Source organism: Bubalus bubalis, chromosome X (assembly GCF_019923935.1).
Source record: "Bubalus bubalis isolate 160015118507 breed Murrah chromosome X, NDDB_SH_1, whole genome shotgun sequence".
Lineage (NCBI taxonomy): Eukaryota > Metazoa > Chordata > Mammalia > Artiodactyla > Bovidae > Bubalus > Bubalus bubalis.
In genome coordinates, this window is record NC_059181.1 from 136,270,654 (window position 1) to 136,290,864 (window position 20,211).

Here is a 20,211-nt window from a genome sequence, read left to right on the forward strand (position 1 = left end):
TGTTTTACCAAGGCCCTGATTCCCGGGGCTTTAATTCAAGCCTTCCTGTGTTTCTCATTCCAAAGCTCCATGTTCTCCAGACTTAAACTTTCAAAAGATACTCAGAAAATACAAGCCATAACAAGAACCTCTCTTGCTCATCATCTTCAGTTTATCTTCAATTTCCTTCCCTTTCAAATATAGTCATTGGTGAGTGAATGAATGAATGATGGTCAGAGAGTCATGTAGCCAAAAATTATTCCAGAGTGGGGAAAAAAAAAAAACCTTAATGATTACCTGGCCCAAACCCCTTATGCATCATGGAGGAAAATAAAACCAAAGGAGAGAGATGATTTACCTACTGATATCCAGTGGGTGATACAAGTGAAACTACAGCCTAGATCCTCTGTTCTTTATCTAGTATTTTCTATTTACTGAATCAGCCTCTTTTAGTATTAGGTTGGCAGAAATGTTTCCATAAGAGACAGAAAAACCTGAATGATCATTTTGGCTAACTTGATATATACAGAAAAAGAAACATAGGCACTCTTGCAGGAAATAAAGACTTGCAGGAAATAAGACTTGTCTGCTGAGATCAGGTTGATCCTCATTACAAGCTAAAACAGGCAGGATGTCAGTGCCTAGCAGTCTTTTGTACATGGCAAACGCTAGATACACGCTTGTGGAATAAATCATTGAATGAGATAAGATGCGGTTATGGTGTTGAGAGATTTGCTAAAAAGCTCCATGTTATTGTCCTTGTTTTCTCTACCCCTGGAACTCAGCCTGTCTACTTCCTGAAGGTAATCCCATCCAACGTGGTGCCACATTAGGATTGCCTACCAAATCAGGAAATAGGATCTGGAATTAATGTAATAACAAAAAGCCCAGTATCTGGGGTACCTAAAATGAGATTCTGCCATGTCCTGATGATTTGGGAACAATTTATGAAACTAGTCTGTGCCTTGTTTTATATTTAAATTGCATTTCTCTTCTGGGACCAGAGTCCTGTCTGAACCTTAGGCCATTTGGTTGAGACCCTGATTGATTTCTACCTCTTGCCAGCCCCTTCCCATGGAGGACAGATGCTCCCCATCTTCCATAGCTGCAGTGACTGGCTTAGGTAGTATTCTAACATAGATTAATGTCTTAACTATGATTACATCAATGAGATTACTGCTGTTCTGCACCCATCAGCTTCCCCCCATGTCCCAATTAGATAGTGATGCTGCTTCCCAAGTGAGTCTTGCTTCAACACCAGCTTCCTTTCCTTCCCCCACCTGACAACAAGTAAATCTCCACATGCTTTACAAACAGGCCTGATCATTCAAGTTCCAACATCTTGGCTCTAGGATATGGCATCAGATACTAACAAGATCCAAACTTTGGGGTAAATCATTGGATTTTCAGAAAACCTCCTTTGAAACGAAGATATTACAAAGAGCAGGAGCTGAGCAGTTAATATTTCTCAAAGACTCTCAAAATAGATGAGCTTCCCCAAAGCCTGGGTCTTGAAAGCAGAGAACCTCCAGAGACATGGAGGTGTCGTACATGAGAAAGTGAGACAAAAGTGATGGAAGCTGAACATGAGGAGCTGTGTTGAAATACAGAGTTAGGGAGCCATCCATCGTGGAAAGCACCAGGAAGCTAAGGGGGGAAAAAAAAAAAAAGGAAAGAAGCTTCCTTGAGTTAGAGGTCCAAGGAGATCAAATTTCATTGGTGGCCAGGGGAAATAAATTTTTCCTCTTGACAATTTAGCAGAAGGTTAATCCTACCTCTGATCAAAGAAGGAATTTTCCCCTTTGTCATGATCAGCTTACAGAGCATGAGCATCAGGTAGGGTGTGCCTGTGGCTCTACAGGGACTCTATGTCTATTGCCTACATGCTTCTCCTTCCCTTTGCTTGTTTTCTGTCCCCCTTCAGCTTTCCTCTGGCACCCACAATTATCAGGTTTAAGATGAAGCCTTCAAAAATCCCAAAGATATTATCTCTGCTTGCCTTGTGGCCATCCCATTATTAGGGGCTGTTCTGTCTACTTTCTAGCATATATGCTTTTAACGGAAGCAAGGCCCATAACAAAAGCATACTAAGAGGTAACACAGAGGGCCAACACTAATTCAGTGAGTAAGCACATGTATTACATCACTGTTGATAGATAGCCTCATTAAGTTTTCATAGAGGATCTGTATTAATACAGCCAACACCTTCTCCAAAGAGGAAATGGTCATGGTGTCACAGGCTGGGATAATGTACCTCCCTAAAGGAACACAGTGTGCTAAGTCCCATTTTTAAAGAGGGAGAGGAGTAATGAGGTAGGTGACATGTTTTGTTTTGTTTTGTTTTTTTAATTGGGAAAAAAAAGGCACAGAGCCAGAAATCTACCAGGTGGCCATTAGACCATTGCCACAAGGCTGACATTCAGTTCTGTTCATCTTGGCTCTGGAGTAGTTTGTTGCCTGGTGGCCTCCCCTCAGAAACACTGTCTTGAAGGTGACAGGCCAAGACTACATCAAATGTGGATAAAGATTTAGGCTTTGTTTTCTTTTACATTAACTCTAGAATGGTATCCTGTTTCAAGGGCTTAAAACCCCACACTATGACACCCTATTTAGATTTGCTCAATACCCTAATGTCTAGACTCTAGACTTTTCCTTTAGATGCTCCAAAACATTTCTGTCTTGTGTCACATTATCTCTGACCAAGATGTTGGCTAGTGTTCTCCTTATAAGACTGGTGTTATTAAATATTTTTCAGGTGGCAGAATAGCTGAAAGCCACAGCCCTCTATGAAACACCATGAAAAGCTGATGCCTTAAACCTAAATGTCTTGATTTTGTACAAAATATATTTTAATGTAAATTGTAGGTAACAATACAATTATACCATTTTATGCATATTGCCTAAATATGGTTAGCCTCAGCTCACAGGACTATTTCAAGGCAGTCTAGTAAAAACAAGAGGATGCACTCTGGAGTAACGACAACTGTCCAGAAGAGGAAAATCCTCAGAAAATGGTATCCCTTTCTCTGGTCCTCATTCTACTTGAGCCCCAGCTAAAGAATCCTTTCTTTCCTCAATGTGGGCAAAAGCAGAAATCTTGAGCTTGTGAATATCCTTTCTCTAATAGATAATGACTTGGAATGGGACCGTATAAGTCATTACTTTGGGGGACAAAGGACAAAAGCCAAAGAAATGGCTGACCCGTGGGTAAAAAGGCAGAAGACATACACAGTGGAGTAGGAATAGGTGATGACCAGAGTCGGAGAGATATGTTGAAAAGTTAGACCCCAGAGCTCATGAGGGCAAGAGTTAAAGTCTGTGGGTCATTCCACTGTCAAAGCCAATGGGAGTGAGGAGGACAAGGCCCAAGAGCTAAAATGAAGGAGGCAGTGGAGTAAATCATCATGAGGAAGAGTTGCCTGTTTACTTGTTTGTGTCTCTGTTCATTTTATAAAGAACAAAACAATAGAAATGAAGAGAAAGCACTATTTATCCAAAGCACAAGCAGTAGCTAATGCTCACAGAGCAATCAACTAAATGGCAAAAAACTTAAATATATATATTTCACACTAACCATGATGCCTTAAAGCTGTAGAGCCTTGGGAAAGTGATTTAACCACAGTTTTCTTTTCTGTAAAATGGGTGTTATAAGTATACCTAGTTTCTACAATGGTTGTGAGGATTAAATAAAACAATACACATACTGCATCTACCACAGTCTAGTACCTAATGATAATATATAGATGGCTATCATTACTATATTTGTTACTAATTTAAATATGTTGGTGAGCTCTGATTATAAGTCTCAGTACAAAAATTATTTGCCAAGCCTGGGACACCAGTAATATGATAGGTGAAAATGAAATATATCTTTGAGGAGTATATTACATGCATAGTTATAGATGTTTAAAAAAAGGAGAAAAACTGATTAAAACATAAATAGGCTCGGCAATAGAAGTTTGGATAAATGCCTAAAGTTATCTAAAAACATTTATTTCATATGTATAAGTATTTATAACATTCTCTTATTCACACTCAACCCAACACCCCCTTCCCCCCCAAAAAAGAACCAAGAACTTGGCTCAAAAGAGAATCTAATTGACAATTTGGAATCAGGAGAGAATCTTAAAAGAAAAAGAATAAAGTTTCAATGACTTGATCAAATCCAAGCTTTAAGGTTGGTTTGTTGCATTAAATTTACTCAAGTTGTGTGCAGAGCCACAATTCTGGCAAACCCTAGCGTCTACAGGGAAGGCTTTAAAAAGTCCAAATTAGGAAAAAGCTGAACTAACTTGGCAATCATTGAAGTACCAAAAGTGTTGTTGAGAAGAAGTAGTACTAAGTGCCTGTTAAAAAATCAGAAATCAGACAGCAAACCATGTGGAGGACAAGGTTAAATACCATCAAAGAGAAGGATTGAAAGAAGGTCAATAATTGCCTGGACAGGAAAAGAAGATGAATAGAATTTTTTTTTCTTAGCCCACACTAGCAAAGACTTCTGCCAGACAGAGGTATTGATGGAATTTGAAGTGACCAGGAAAAATGCAGAAGGTGTGCACCTCAGCTTCACAACTTGAACCATGAAATGTGAAAAGAACTTGTACGGGGTGACGGATATCGCTGTTAGCTCCCAAGTCTGTACACGGCCAACTAAAATATAGAGCTCCAACACACAAGACATGTTTGACGTATGTGAGATTTTTCCATCATTTTTAAAAAGTTTGCTAATACACAAGGGACAGGGACTGAGCTTATTTAAAGTGCTAGATAAATGATGCTTAAATCTAAAACTACTGTTGCTGAAAATATATCAAAAGTTCATTTGTCAGTTTTCTGTATGCCTGTCACAATGACAACAAGCATTCATAAGTCACTGCTCCTATCTTCACTGACCTCATGACTTCTTAGGCGAATCATTACAATGACTATATTAAGTAAAAACAAAGAGTAAATAGGGTGATAGTGACAATCACTAATATTTTTGGGGTACTTATATGTTGAGTTTATGTGATTTGTAGACATTAACTCATTTAATCTTCCCAGTAATTCTACCACATAGATACGACTAGTATCCCCATTTTATGAAAAGAAACTGATATACAGAGTAGTTGCATAAAATGTCCCAAGATCACCCAGTAAGTGATGGAACTGGAGATTGAACACAGCGTGATCCCAAAGCCCAGGCTTTTCACTTTTACACTCTACTGCCTCCTGGTGGGAGAATATGCTTTGATGCAGGAAAGATTGAAATCCATTAGGCCTAGAATTTCAGGGAAGGTGATCTAGAGACATGAAAGGTTGCTGAGTAGCATCCAGAACAGCATCCATGATCAGATGTCTCGCAAATAGCCTAAAATCTATTCTGCTATGCACTCAGCTCAGCTTTTGTTTCAAGTCGGCCTTTTGACCCATCGTGGGCATGTCAAAGCTATGGTTTTTCCAGTAGTCATGTATGGATATGAGAGTTGGACCATAAAGAAGGCTGAGCGCCGAAGAATTGATGCTTTTGAACTGTGGTGTTGAAGACTCTTGAGAGTCCATTGGACTACAAAGAGATCCAACCAGTCAATTCTAAAGGAAACCAGTCCTGAACATTCATTGGAAGGACTGATGCTGAAGCTCCAACACTTTGGCCACCTGATGCAAAGAACTGACTCATTGGAAAAGACCCTGATGCTGGGCAAGATTGAAGCCAGGAGGCGAAGAGGACAACAGAGAATGAGATGGTCGGAGGGCATCACCGGCTCAATGGGCATGAGTTTGAGCAAGACCCAGGAGGTGGTGAAGGACAGGGATACCTGGCGTGTTGCAGCCCATAGAGTCACAAAGAGTTGGATACAACTAAGCGAATGAACAGAACTGAACTGGGCATGATCCTTCCTTTCACACCTGTGAGTATTCTGGGCCATTTCAACTATCAAAACTTTCAATGCTTAAAGTAACCTTCTTTCCTTTATTTCCAAACATATTACTTTTCTATCTTTACGTTGGAATCTACAATTACCATTCACAATTATGCAATATGGCCAAAAGGGTTTCATCAAGGCCAAAAAAAAGGAAAAAATAATGCATCCAGGTCTTCACAAAATGTTACCTAAAGGACCTCCAGTGTTAAAGTTATTCTCATAGCACTAAATCCTTGGTCTAGCAGGACAAAGACTGAAATTATGAGATGTCACAACATGTCCTTTCTATGTTAGAGGTATTCAATCCCTTTGTGCTAAATTAGGATTGGGATCTTGAACCCCTTTCTATTAATGCCTACTGTCAATCTTACTTTCCCCATGACCACAGATTATCCGGTACTTACTACGTTGCCCTTTCTTTCTGTAAGGGTATTTCATAAAAGTCCAGGTTTTCTGGAAGCCACAAATAGCTACCACCAATGCTATGGGAACAGTTTTATAGAAACCACACAGCTAATTAACAGGATGCTCATAAAACAGGAGAGTCCTAAAATGCTGAAATAGAACATTGGCTGCTAAACTAAGAAACATGGGGCAGGGGTGGGGGAGGAAAAGATTCTTATATGGTGACTGCTCCTCTTACTGCATTATCTCAGAGTTTATCACTTCTATCTTAGAGGAAAAGTTAATGTTTTAAAATCACGTTGACTATAATCAAACTGGCACTACTCTCCTCCAGCTTTTTCTATGACACAGATTCTCTAACAAGGACCTCTGGAGTCTAAACTTATAAAAGATCTATAAACCCCTTAAGTTGTGAGCAACATTCTGCATGTCTGTGTGTGGGGAGAAGACTCAAGGCTGGCTTTTCTTAGCTTTTCAATGTGGTCCTGTGCCAAACCACTGCTCTGAGAGAGGTTGTGAGGCTAGTAAGAGAGAAAATCCTAGATGATATTCAAGATCATAGCCAGCTAGCAAGCCAGATTTCTTCTGTTGGTTTCATTACTGCCTGCATGTGCTGGAACAAAATCTTAGAGTCAGAATAAACATGGGAAGATTTAATATATTTCATTATAGTGTAATTTCACTTCTACTATTGCAGTCATTGTGGACAACTAGGAGAAAGTATCAACAAACCATAAAACTGTATTTAAATGATCACAGAAAAATGGAACTGCTGGAATGAATGCTAGGTCCAATGAACAATTATTCTCTTTGGGATCTGCTTTCTTCTGTGGCTTTCCATACATGCTTTTGTGCTCTATCCTAGAACCTACTAAAGGACACTGAGACTCAAAGAAAAGGTCAACTTAAGATGTTTGCAAAGATTAAGGAAGCTCAGAATTTGTTTACAGGGCATTATTTGTACCACACTGTATATTCACTGCCATGAAAGCAGAAAATAGTTTAATTAATCCTCACAAAGCAAATTAGGACAATATTGTGCTGGGTCACGTTTCTGGATTATCAGATTTCCACCCATCAATCTTGAGCTATTGCTCTGCAAATACTCAAAACCTAACTTGATACTCTACATAAATTTGGGACAAAGCCAACTGCATTCCCTCTCATTTGTCAGGATTTCATTCTTAACAATAACAACAAAAAGAATGAAAGCATTTGAAACAGTTCTGCGATATAAAGCTTTTCACTGTGCATCAGTGGATGACTTTCTTTTTAGGTGCAATCTTTCCTGGTTAATTCATGTGTAAAGAAGTACTGAGGGGAAAATACCATAGTTGAGTGGCCTACCAGAGGACTGCATTCAGTTTTCCCAGGAACACAGCATGCTTGTCATCAATTTTATCTCAGGAGGCGAGGATATCATCAGTTTACACATTGATTGCAGCCACTATTGGAGAGAGATTCAAACCCATTGTAATTGGTTACAATAGAAGCTCAGATCATAGAACTGCCTTCTGGCAAAACTACCCAGGCAGTCAGCAACCAATATCAAGAATCCACTGCATGCAGAGTGTTGTGAAAGCGTTAGTCACTCAGTTGTGTCTGACTCTTTGGGACTCCCATGGACTGTAGCCCACCAGGCTCCTGTGTCTATGGGATTTCCCAGGCAAGAATACTGGAGTGGGTAGCCATTCCCTTACTCCAGGAGATCTTCCCCACCCAGGGATCAAACCTGGGTCGCCCGCATTGCGGGAAGATTCTTTACCGCCTGAGCCACTGGGGAAGCCCTTGTGAGGCCATGATCATTGACAACTGACTCAAATTCCAGACGGGTGAAAGCAGGCCATGGGATTTAAGTTATCTTCTTTCTCATTTATGAGTACTACAGATTACTGTACTCCCTCAATTCAATCTGTCACCTGAATTCCCCAAACCTGCCTATTTGAACACCATTACTTCCCTTACATTAGAAATCACAGCACTCTTAAAAAAAAAAAGAAATCACAGCACTCTAATAAGATGAGTGGGATGTGCTCACATATATGCAAAGTGCCTGCCATCTGGGCTCTGAACAAAGTAAGGGACCTGAAAAATAGAAAGGGACTCGAAGCACAGCTCATGTGCTTGTGTAAGACATTGTAGTGAGGCTCATTGGGATTCACCGGCTTTCTCACTTTTCTACCAACCTTCTTACGTAATTCCTCCCTCTGGCCTCCCAGAACCACCATCATCAACATTGCCTCCGAGCCTGGAGAGGAAGAATGCTTTCCAATTATGTCATGGGGTGGTCTCCACCCTTTCCCCATTATTCACAGCTGGGACAGGGACAGGAGGAGGGCACTTAACATCCTTTCTCGCCATTTCAGAAAAGACTCAGGAACCAGGCCAGGATTTGCATAGTTCTCTGGAGAATTGTTTAAGTCAGACCATCCTGAAGAGGAAAAAAGTATAGGGACTCCAGATTAGCTAAAAACATTCAACTAAATATGCAACTATTTTCTATCTTGTGTTAGTTAGTTCTCTCACATGGACAAACATGATAAGAATGAAAAGTTTCTAAGAAATGTGAAGCAGATTAACAGGAAAGTAAGTGTGCAGTTAAGAGTATATGTGTGTGTTAGTCGCTTGGTCGTGTCCAACTCTTTGCAACCCCATGGACAGTAGCCTGGTGGGCTTCTCTGTCCATGGAATTCTCCTGGTGAGAATACTGGAGTGGGTTGCCATGCCTTCCTCCAAGGGGATCTTCCTGACTGAGGAATGAAACCTAGGTCTCCTGCACTGCAGGCAGATTCTTTACCATCTAATCCACAGGGAAGCCCTAACACAGTCATATTAACTGGCCTTGGAGCAGATTCTCAACCAATGCTAACTTGGTAAGAATTATTGATGTGTTCTTTGAATGCCTTTACAATATTTTTCTCACATACAAAAAGCTATGGTCTTTCCCCAATCTTTCACAACCAGGCTGGGAATATATGACTCATTTCATTTCACACAGTGTCATTATCACACATACTGGAAAGGAAGAATGATGATCACCTTCTTTAAAGTATTCTTTATTCCAGGGGAGACCAAGATGGCAGAGTAGAAGAGTGCAGAGCTCAACTCCTCTCCATCAACACATCAAAAATACAGCAACATATGGAGAAATTCTTCCTGAAAACTAACTGGAGACTGGCAGAAAGACTTTTGTACAACCAAGGCTGTAAGAAACATCCACACAGAATCACGTAGGAAGGGAAGAGAAGCAATCAGGTTGGGACCTGTGCCACAGGAGGGAACACAGAAAGGGGGGGGGGTGGTGTGTGACAAGGGTAGATGACCTCCCTGGGAACTAAGCAGTTCAAGCCACATATTGAGCACTGAGGCCTGGGGTCTGACATTGGGAAGATGACCTCCTTAGCTACTGAGAAAACCAGTGGGTATAAACAGGAGGGCTGTAAGAAATCTAGACTCTTCTCGTGAAGAGCATACCCATACTTGTCTACTCCCGAAAGAAGGTAGAAGCAGCAGACTGCCCATGATCCTGGCCATTTTCTTAGGACCACAGCAGCACTTGCAGGAAATGTTTACCAAAAGCCTACTATGCAGGCACTTCACATGGAAATACCACACAAATTCCCCAACCCCAAGGAGTCTGAAATCCTTAAGGAAGTAACTCATGAAAAAAATATGTACAAACCAACTCAAGATAAATCCCCTGAGAAGGGTACCCAGTTCTTTCAAAACTCAGAGGGGAGTTCTATCTTCTCTATTTTACATGAAAGTGTTAGTTACTCAGTCATGTCCGACTTTTTGCAACCCCTGGACTGCAGACCACCAGGCTCCTCTGTCCAAGGGATTCTCCAGGCAAGAATCCTGGAATGCGTAGCCACTTCCTTCTTCTACTTGACATAATCACAGTGAAAACAGCTACCTTATAGGGGGTGACTACTCTATGCTGGGCATGAGGCAAGTCTTTCATGCATTACAGCTTCTTTTCTTCTCACAGGAATAACAGTACCTATGTCACAGGGCTGTCACCATTTTCCAGGTTAGGAAGCTGAGGCTGTAAGAGGATAGATGACATGTGCAAGGTCACAGAACACATGAGACAACTCATCCTGCAGTGGTAAAGCTATGATTTGAGCCTGAGTAATACCTGGGCTTCCCTGGTAGCTCAGTCAGTAAAGAATCTGCCTGCAGTGCAGGAGACCCAGGTTTGATCCCTGGGTCAGAAAGATCCCCTGGAGCAGGGAATGGCAACCCACTCCAGTTTTCTTGCCTGGAAAATCCCATGGACAGAGGAGCCAGGTGGGCTGCTGTCCATGGGGTTGCAGAGATTTGGACACAACTGAGCGACTAACACTTTCATTTTCATAGGACTCCAAGCATCGATGAGGAGATGCTTCTGGAGCTGCACCATTTAAGAACAGGGTGTGGGGTAGAGATAAGGATAAGGAAGATGCTTCCAAAGGTAAGGGAAATTCTGAATAAAGCTAACAGTGGGTGAGAAAAGCAAGATTTATTCTAAAAAGCATGATAAAAAGATTCTTACTCAAGTCCACACAGGGAGTCAGTGGGACATAAGGTCTGGAACAGACTGTGGCCTTGATATGTGTCCATTGTTGACAACTGGGAGCCCTGAAAACTTCTGCACTGAGGTGACAGAGGATGGAGGCAGAGAGATCCCTTAGTAGTCCCTGATGCATACAGACAACGAGGGTATGAAGTGGTGACCACTGAGAGGAGGGAATTGATATAGAAGATGCTGTCAAATAACAGGCACCAGACTCGGTGACTAGGGAAGAGAAAGAGAATCAAAATGCACTGCGGCAAACCGCTAGATATATTCATAAGAAAACCAAGAAAAGGAACCAGTTTGGGGTAGAAGATGGTGAGTTTGTTTTCCAATAGGGTGGATCTGGGCAATCCAGCACAACTGAGAAATTCAAAATGGCAAATACATTTCTACTGGCTCTGGGTCTGGACTGTTGTGGATTTTCACATGTGTAACTTAGCTATCACAGCCAAACTCCTTCAGAGCTTTTTGGACAAAGCCGTCATATTTTAAAAAGTGATACCTAAGTGGAAACTGGGTCATCCTCCCACGATTCCACATTCAATCAGTTCCCTGCAAAGCCATTTCAAGCAATGCCCCTAACAGTGAATTTAAAAAAGGGATGTCTGTCTTACCGAAACATTCCCTTTTGTAAGCCTGGTAACAATGAGTCATTATTTATTTCCAACTTCTTCTTTGTCAGAACACAATAGAATGTTGGCTGGTCATCTTTGCAGCAGTACCTTTCTGATTGGAGTTATAGGATTGCCATGGCATTGTGGCTGTTACTGAACATCCTTTAATCTTATCTAAAACATCAAATAATAACAAAATCCCCAAATAGCATTGGAATAGTATGTAATAGTTCACAAAGAATATCTACACGTATATTATCTCATTTGATTTTCACAGCAACCCAGTTGATGCATATATTATTATCCTTATCAATGTACAAATTGGGGCTCAGAATGTTATATACTTTCCCTAAGGTCAGAATGTTTAATAAATGACAGAGCAGGGATTTGAACCTAACTTCTCTGATCTACTGTTCTTTCTAGACCACAAATCATCCTCCTTGTGTAACCAAATGTAATTACTTTTTATCAAAAGAATGACTTTTAACCACCACCACGATCCCTGGAAGCTACTGCAAAATCAATAGAGCTCTAGTTTATCCTCAGTGAAGTTAACTACTATGGTTCATTTGAATTATCCTGAGTGTGTCATTAAAATAAAGGATTGATTTTGAGCAGACATGGGAATCATTCATCACCAGCAATTTAATATCAATTCTTTCATAACTCAATGCTAATATTAGCTGCTATTTATTCAGTTCTCTATTGGCCAAACATGGAGTGAGCACCGACTATGTTCAGACTGTGCTTGATGCTGGCAATAACATGGTTACTGTGAATAAGTGCAAAGAACACGGAAGTAGAAATTAGAAACTATGACTTCTGGTCTGGCTCAACCGTTAATTATCTGTGTTGCCTTAGGCAAGCTGTTAAATATCTTTTGTGCCTCATTTATTTATATATGACTATGTATGGCACCCCACTCCAGTACTCTCGCATGGAGAACCCCATGGACGGAGGAGCCTGGTGGGCTGCAGTCCACGGGGTCACGAAGAGTCGGACACGACTGAGTTACTTCACTTTCACTTTTCACTTTCATGCATTAGAGAAGGAAATGGCAACCCACTCCAGTGTTCTTGCCTGGAGAGTCCCAGGGACGGCAGAGCCTGGTGGGCTACTGTCTATGGGGTCGCACAGAGTCGGACACGATTGAAGTGACTTAGCAGCATGTACAAGTCAAATAGGAAACTGTGTATGTAAGGATTCTGGAAACACTCACATCTGGGAAGATGTGAGGTTTGATAAGGAAAAAAGAGGACCACAAACTTACAGAGTAAAACAAACAGGGATGGGGTGACAGATGAATTAACTGGTAATTTAAACAATAAATGAACTTATTTACAAAACAGAAACAGACCCACAGCCTTAGAGAATGAAATTTTGATTACCAGGGGGGACGGGTGGTGGGGAGGGATAGATTGGGAATTTGACACTGACATGTACACACTGGCATATTTAAAATAAAATGCATTTTCATGAAAAAAATAAACAATAGTTTTAAAAATGTTATGTCACCTACTGTTTGATACACATGATAAACAATAAGAGTAGCTGATTACACAGGCTAGATATATACACACGAGCTGAATGAAATCACACAGTAAATAGCCAATTTATTCCTCGTATTTTCAAAACAACTTCTCAATAGAATGACTTCAACAGGCACTTTTTTTTCTAAATAATTTCTGTGTAAAGATAAATGTTGCCAAATATTCATAACACAGTCCCAACAGAACTGCTTTAATGAATTTCTGGACTATTTCCTAAATAGTCTCAAATTTAACTAACCCCTCTTCTCTGACCCCACTGCAGATAATTTAATACAATTTAATCACAAATTTCTAGTTTCTTCCTCTGATATTTCATCTCCTAGTTATTGCCTGGAGAGCCCCATGGACAGAGGAGCCCAGCAGGCTACAGTCCATAGGGTCAGAAATAGTCAGACACAACTGAAGCAGCTTAGCACACACACACACACACACACACACACACACACACACACACATGCCCATGTACCCTGTTTACATTACACTGCTCACTTTTCTCAAAATATGATATACATTTCCATTCTTCTGTGTTATTGATCATGTTATCCCCTCTACCCATATTGCCTATCATCTTTCATGTGTGGCAAATCTCTAACCATCATACATGCTGGCATGTTGGTTATATAAATGCCACTTTCTTAATAAAGTATTTCCCAATAAAAATACCATAATTACTGAAAATGGCAAACTAAACAGTCAAGAAACATTTATTTGATGTATTCAATTTAACAAAGAAGGATCACATTAATCTAATTTCTTCAGTGGGAAAATTATCTCCCCAAAGTGGTCATGTTAAAATTAGTTTCACATTTCAAATGAGTAAGGTTTCAGTTATCTGGGAATTCATTTGTGTGTAACACCTGATTATCTGATTATTGAAAATAAAAGGGACATTAATCTCCTTTCTTTTCTATATTTCAAAGAGAAAAAAACATTCTCACACACACACACACACACATATACACGTGTGTGTGTGTGTATGTATATATATAAATATTCAAGAAATACATAACATACCAGAGTTTTATTCATTCATCTAACCAACATACAAATTGTGGCCCCTCAATCCACATACGTGGCTCCTAAAGGACCTCAAAGACTTAACATGTTTATTTCACACTCCAGTTTGGAATGCCACTCTTCCTTCTACTACTGGAATTCTGTTCCAGCATTATATTACAGAGCATCCCTAATGCCTGCCTGTGGGGATGTGGGTAATAGTGCCATCTGACACTTATCATAATTTCATTCAAACTCATATTGCTTTTACATTGTATTTCCCTTTGCCATTCTGGCTTCTAACTGCCAGCAGCAGGCTCAAATTTTACCTAAATGGGAGCATTTTGACTTGGGGAGAGAACATTGCTCAGTGCCATTTGCTTAATAGTATACATTACTGCAGGGGGAGGGTTCTGACCTGGGGCCAAGCCCCCTGCATCCAGAGTATGGAAAATTTCAAGGGCAAAACAGCAGCCACTGCAGAGATGTGACAGTCTTGCTGAGCAACGAAAAGTGAAAGTGGAAGAGGATCTCAATGGAACCTGTCACCCTGAATCAAGGCTGAGCCTGAGGCATTTGGTTGAATGGAAGAAGGAAAACAAGTGTCCCCTCAGTTGCCAGACAAGCGAATCATAACCGTCCCTCCTCCCAAACGTCCTCTGCACAGGTAATGCTAAGTAAGTTCTCAGTGCTAATCAAAAAGACACCACAAAACAAGGTTTTAAAGAAGGCAGGTGATACATGCAGGATAACAAGAGCCAAGGGACAGATAAACGGTTTTAATTCACCTGAAGATATGTTCTCAATAGAGCCTGGAAACAGAGATGTCTACATAATGAGGGAAACAATAAGGCAGCCCTATGGGGAAGGGTAATTGAAGATGGAGATGTAATAATGATACAACCTGAGGTAAAGAGGGAAGGGTATCAAACTGAATTTTCAGGAAGCAGTGAGGCTTCCTGCTGCCAAAGAAGTTGAGGATATTTCCAGGTGTGGGGTAAAAAGGCAAGAAATGAAGTAAGTAGAAAAAATTTTAATTGATTGGGCAATGGGGGGCAAGCAGGGAATAGGATGAACAGTGAACATAACAAAGCAGAAACTTTTGCAATGTGGAGAAAGTGTAATGTCAGGCCACATCTTGGGCCCTGACTTCTTCAGCACTAGTGACAGATCCTCAACAACTGTCAACCCCTCTCCTATCCATTCTGGCAGGTCTTGGTAGCTCATTTTGCCAATGTTTTCTCTGGGTTCACACTGACTATCCCATCATGGCTGGTCCTATCCTCCTGGATCAACATTCCAAAACATTTTCTCTCACTCAACATCATATTCCTTCCCAGAGTGCTTTTTCAGGCATCCGGAAGTTATCTGTTTTCCTCAGAACTCTGGTTTCACAGAGTGCTTTATAGGAGTAGGTGGGTTGAGTGCCCTCCTGCTTCAACAGAAAAGTACCACTTTTGTCCATTTGACATATTGAGATGAGTAATTTTGTTCAAAAGGGATGCACTGTTCACAAAGATGTGAAAACTACTGTGGCAAACACATAAGTCACCCACACTGGGAACTGCCCCTAAAATGGAGCACTTGACTAGCTGACTAGTCTCTTGACCAGGATACACGTAAAGGATGATAGCTTTTGTTAGAAAAGCCTTTCAGGGCCTCCCCCATCACATTCTATGGGCAGCTGTACAAGGTTCATACTATCTTCAGATACAGGACTGCCAAGATCAGGCTCACGCGGTCCCGGTAAAAACAAGACAAAACTTGTTCAGAGCCCTCACAAGGATATGCTGGCTAAAGATCTTCACACAAAATTTTATCAGGAGCTCCCAACAGATACCAGGCATTCCAACATAATGCACAGTCTTCTCTTCTTTATTTCTCTGGGGTTGTACATTTCTACTTTCATCATAGCTTCTTACAACTCTTCCTGGATCTCATATAGACATGTATATTATCTTTAAATCTCTAAGGTTTTTAGAAAGATGGTAACAATAACCCTGTGTACGAGACAGCAAGAGAGACACTGATGTATAGAACAGTCTTATGGACTCTGTGGGAGAGGGAGAGAGTGGGAAGATTTGGGAGAATGGCATTGAAACATGTAAAATATCATGTATGAAACGAGTTGTCAGTCCAGGTTCGATGCATGATACTGGATGCTTGGGGCTAGTGCACTGGGACGACCCAGAGGGATGGTATGGGGAGGGAGGAGGGAGGAGGGTTCAGGATGGGGAACACATGTATACCTGTGGCGGATTCATTATGATATTTGGCAAAACTAATACAATTATGTAAAATTTAAAAATAAAATAAAATTTAAAAAAAGAGAAGAAAAAAAATTTAATAAATCTCTAAAGTTGCAAGTTAAAGTCATCCAAACATACAGCGTGTATTTCTAAATGCCTTGTAATCTAAATCTAGGGTGCCTATTTCATCACCACTGCCAAGTACTTAGTTGCCCCAAATTTAAGATTCAAATCTCTATTTTTGTGGCTTTAATATTTTATTCTCCCACTGAGCTAACACCAAAGGACCAACCCAACAAAGAGCTAATAAAAGATTAAACTGATGTGATATCTATAAGGAGGCTCCATATTTCTTAAATGGCCATTATTTGTTTCTTTAGAGTGTTCATTATTTCTTCTCTAAATCCAAACTCCCTAGCACCACATTCAAGGTACTTCATGATTTTGATCCATCAAAATCTGCATCCTGGACTTCCCTGGTGGTCTAGCACTTAAGAATCTGCCCGCCAATGCAGGGAGCATGGGTTCGATCCCTGGTCTGGGAAGATTCCATATGCCATGGGGCAACTAAGCTTTGCACCACAACTACAAAAGGCCGCGCGCTCTAGAGCATATGCTCAGCAATAAGAGAGGCCACTGTAATAAGCAGCCCATATCCCCGCTTGACTCAACTGGAGAAAGCCCATGCAGCAACAAAGACCCAGCACAGCCAAAAAAATAAAGTCTTTAAAAAGAAAGCATTATTATTAATAAATCTGTATCTTTCATATCCCATGGCATCCTTCTATCAGTCTCTATTCTAAAATCACTGGACTACCCAACAGTGTTTAAATTTTTATATCCCATTCTTTGTTCTTGCTCTTCCCCCTAGTCATAATGCCCTTTCCCACATGCTATGGTTCCCAAAATGATCATCATTTTCCAAGGTCCATGTCAAATGTTCATAAAATTTACTTGATCCACCCAGGGAGACTTTCTTGCTCTATGCCACTATTGTAGATTTTTGCCTATAGTTTAGCTGAACACTTACCATACTCTACTTGCTGGTTGTGTACTTCTCTGGATTCTTGCCGCTAATAAGCAGTAAGTTCCACAAGACACAAGCCAGGTCTAATTTGTTTCAGTTTACCCACTGTGGCCTCACAAAAACATACTTCTTTTCAATGGGAATCACTGGCCATAACTGTGCTCATTTTAGTTTATAACAGAAGAGAGCCTTAAAAATGTGATTTGTACACTTGATTGTATATCTATTTGAAGAACAATTTTGTCATGTGTATTTTAATGACTGAAGAAGACTGAGTGAATCCTTTAATCCAGGAGTTGATTGTAATGAGTGCACCATTGCCAGAAGCATAGAAATCACTTAAGTGGAAAATGTTATAATGGCACTAGACTTATAGTGTGAAATTCTTTTGTTTGTGGTTCTTTTCCAGGGATTGCCTCAAGAGTTGACAGCATACATGAAGAAATTGCTTCTCTCCAGTCTCTACTGCTTTAAAAACAAAAGTTTTTAAATTTGGAAGTTCCATTTTATCAGCTAATATAGCTATGCACATACCATGCTAGTTCTAGGGAAAAAAAAATCCCCTCAAATTGAGTCCATACACTTGAAAATTCACTTAAAATATATTTTCCCAATGCAACATTTTAATATGACATTTACAAATGCAATTCTTTATGCTCTACATAAATCCACAAAGTAATTTACACTAATAACACATTAGAAAGTTAATGATAAATATAAAAAGGGAATCAGGACCAGAACAAATACAAACTATACTTATTTATATATTGATTTACCTATTTATTATCTGACTCTCCCACTTGACTGTAAGCTCCTTGCGGGCAGGGTTTCTGCCTGTTTCATTCACGATTGTATATTTAGCACTTGGCATATAATAGTTATTCAGTAAACATGTGTTGAATTAATTCTATGTGCTAAGTTATTTAGAACTAACACCCAAAATAGATGTCCTTTTCATTATAGGGGACTGGAATGCAAAAGTAGGAAGTCAAGAAACACCTAGAGTAAAAGGCAAATTTGGCCTTGGAATACGGAATAAAGCAGGGCAAAGACTAATAGAGTTTTGTCAACAGAACGCACTGGTCATAGCAAATACCCTTTTCCAACAACACAAGAGAAGACTCTACACATGGACATTGCCAGATGGTCAACACCGAAATCAGACTGATTATATTCTTTGCAGCCAAAGATGGAGAAGCTCTATACAGTCAACAAAAACAAGACCGGCAGCTGACTGTGGCTCAGATCATGAACTCCTTATTGCCAAATTCAGACTTAAATTGAAGGAAGTAGGGAAAACCACTAGACCATTCAGGTATGACCTAAATCAAATCCCTTATGATTATACAGTGGAAGTGAGAAATAGATTTAAGGGCCTAGATCTGATAGATAGAGTGCCTGATGAACTATGGACGGAAATTCATGACATTGTACAGGAGACAGGGATCAAGACCATCCCCATGAGAAAGAAATGCAAAAAAGCAAAATGGCTGTCTGGGGAGGCCTTACAAATAGCTGTAAAAAGAAAAGAAGCAAAAAGCAAATGAGAAAAGGAAAGATATAAGCATCTGAATGCAGAGTTCCAAAGAATAGCAAGAAGAGATAAGAAAGCCTTCCTCAGCAATCAATGCAAAAAAAATAAAGAAAAACAACAGAATGGGAAAGACAAGAGATCTCTTCAAGAAAATTAGAGATACCAAGGGAACATTTCATGCAAAGATGGGCTCAATAAAGGACAGAAATGGTATGGACCTAACAGAAGCAGAAGATATTAAGAAAAGGTGGCAAGAATACACAGAAGAACTGTACAAAAAAGATCTTCACGACCCAGATAATCACGATGATGGGATCACTCACCTAGAGCCAGACATCCTGGAATGTGAAGTCAAGTGGGCCTTAGAAAGCATCACTACGAACAAAGCTAGTGGAGGTGATGGAATTCCAGTTGAGCTATTTCAAATCCTGAAAGATGATGCTGTGAAAGTGCTGCACTCAATATGCCAGCAAATTTGGAAAACTCAGCAGTGGCCACAGGACTGGAAGAAGTCAGTATTCATTCTAATCCCAAAGAAAGACAATGCCAAAGAATGTTCAAACTACCACACAATTGCACTCATCTCACAACACTAGTAAAGTAATGCTCAAAATTCTGCAAGCCAGGCTTCAGCAATATGTGAACCGTGAACTTCCTGATGTTCAAGCTGGTTTTAGAAAAGGCTGAGGAACCAGAGATCAAATTGCCAACATCCGCTGGATCATGGAAAAAGCAAGAGAGTTCCAGAAAAACATCTATTTCTGCTTTATTGACTATGCCAAAGCCTTTGACTGTGTGGATCACAATCAACTGTGGAAAATTCTGAAAGAGATGGGAATACCAGACCACCTGATCTGCCTCTTGAGAAACGTATACGCAGGTCAGGAAGCAACAGTTAGAACTGGACATGGAAAAACAAACTGGTTCCAAATAAGAAAAGGAGTACGTCAAGGCTGTATATTGTCACCCTGCTTATTTAACTTATATGCAGAATACATCATGAGAAACGCTGGGCTGGAAGAAGCACAAGCTGGAATCAAGATTGCTGGGAGAAATATCAATAACCTCAGATATGCAGATGACACCACCCTTATGGTACAATGTGAAGAGGAACTAAAAAGCCTCTTGATGAAAGTGAAAGAGGAAAGTGAAAAAGTTGGCCTAAAGCTCAACATTCAAAAATGAAGATCATGGCATCTGGTCCCATCACTTTATGGCAAATAGATGGGGAAACTGTGGAAACAGTGTCAGACTTTATTTTTCTGGGCTCCAAAATCACTGCAGATGGTGACTGCAGCCATGAAATTAAAAGACGCTTACTCCTTGGAAGGAAAGACACTTACTCCTTGAGAGTTTGGTTATTTACTTAAGCTAAGCCTCTATGACCAAC

The 20,211-nt window shown here is 40.3% G+C and overlaps 1 long non-coding RNA gene across 1 annotated transcript in view; it reads right to left on the reverse strand.

The window, feature by feature from the left end:
• LOC123332052 overlaps nucleotides 1-7,860 on the reverse strand; it is a 121,608-nt gene extending 113,748 nt beyond the window's left edge. The window contains exon 1 of the long non-coding RNA XR_006548904.2: nucleotides 7,638-7,860. This is a non-coding gene — a long non-coding RNA (uncharacterized LOC123332052). The remainder of the gene's footprint in view (nucleotides 1-7,637) is intronic.
• Nucleotides 7,861-20,211: the final 12,351 nt, after the last annotated feature.